The sequence below is a fragment of the Cibotium barometz genome, chromosome 25, assembly GCF_041138505.1.
Source record: "Cibotium barometz isolate CiBa-2024 chromosome 25, ASM4113850v1, whole genome shotgun sequence".
Taxonomy (NCBI): Eukaryota; Viridiplantae; Streptophyta; class Polypodiopsida; order Cyatheales; family Cibotiaceae; genus Cibotium; species Cibotium barometz.
In genome coordinates, this window is record NC_141070.1 from 10,183,519 (window position 1) to 10,184,239 (window position 721).

A 721-nucleotide genomic window follows, 5' to 3' on the forward strand; every position below is an offset into this window, starting at 1 on the left:
GCTGTGACAACCTTAGGAGAAAGGAGATACACTGCTGGGAGCCGTGTCTAAGATCGATCTGCAGACCAAAAACAAAGGCGACTTGGCCTTATTGGGTGTAAGCTGTGAACGGACTAAATCTGCTGTGGTGGTAATGGTGCTTTCCAAATGAATTAAACCTGGTTGTTAGGCAGATTGCGTGCCCTATCCTTTTGATCTTCAAAGAGAGGCTGAAATACCATAGGTGTTGTGTTTTGGTGGCTCGTGTGCACTACTTGTCTCTGGTCTTCACAAAACTCTTTTCCAAAATGATATACTACATGATTGCATTGATGAGGCCATGTGTTGGTGACTTGGCAAGCTTGTACCCATCTGTCTAAATTGAAAAGCTTCTGTTGGTGGTTCCCCTTAAAGAGATATATGTTCTGATTCCATGCACATGCATGTGTTTATGTTGGTATACATATAGATCTATTTATATATACATATATACATACCTAACGGTCACTATGATCAAGATTTTCAAGCAATCCATATTGATTTGAGATTTGCAGCGCCACTTGGACTTTGGCTTCCTACTTGTTGAGGGAGCCTTTATCTAGCCCTATGCCTTCCGACAGGAGGTTTTCTTTGGTAGAGGGGAAGGCTTTAGAGATAGAAGTCTTACCTTCAGAATTCGACCAAGAGTCCTCTCAATGTGACTGCTCCCTTTTGCAATAGGTGTCATCATCCACATGCCAAT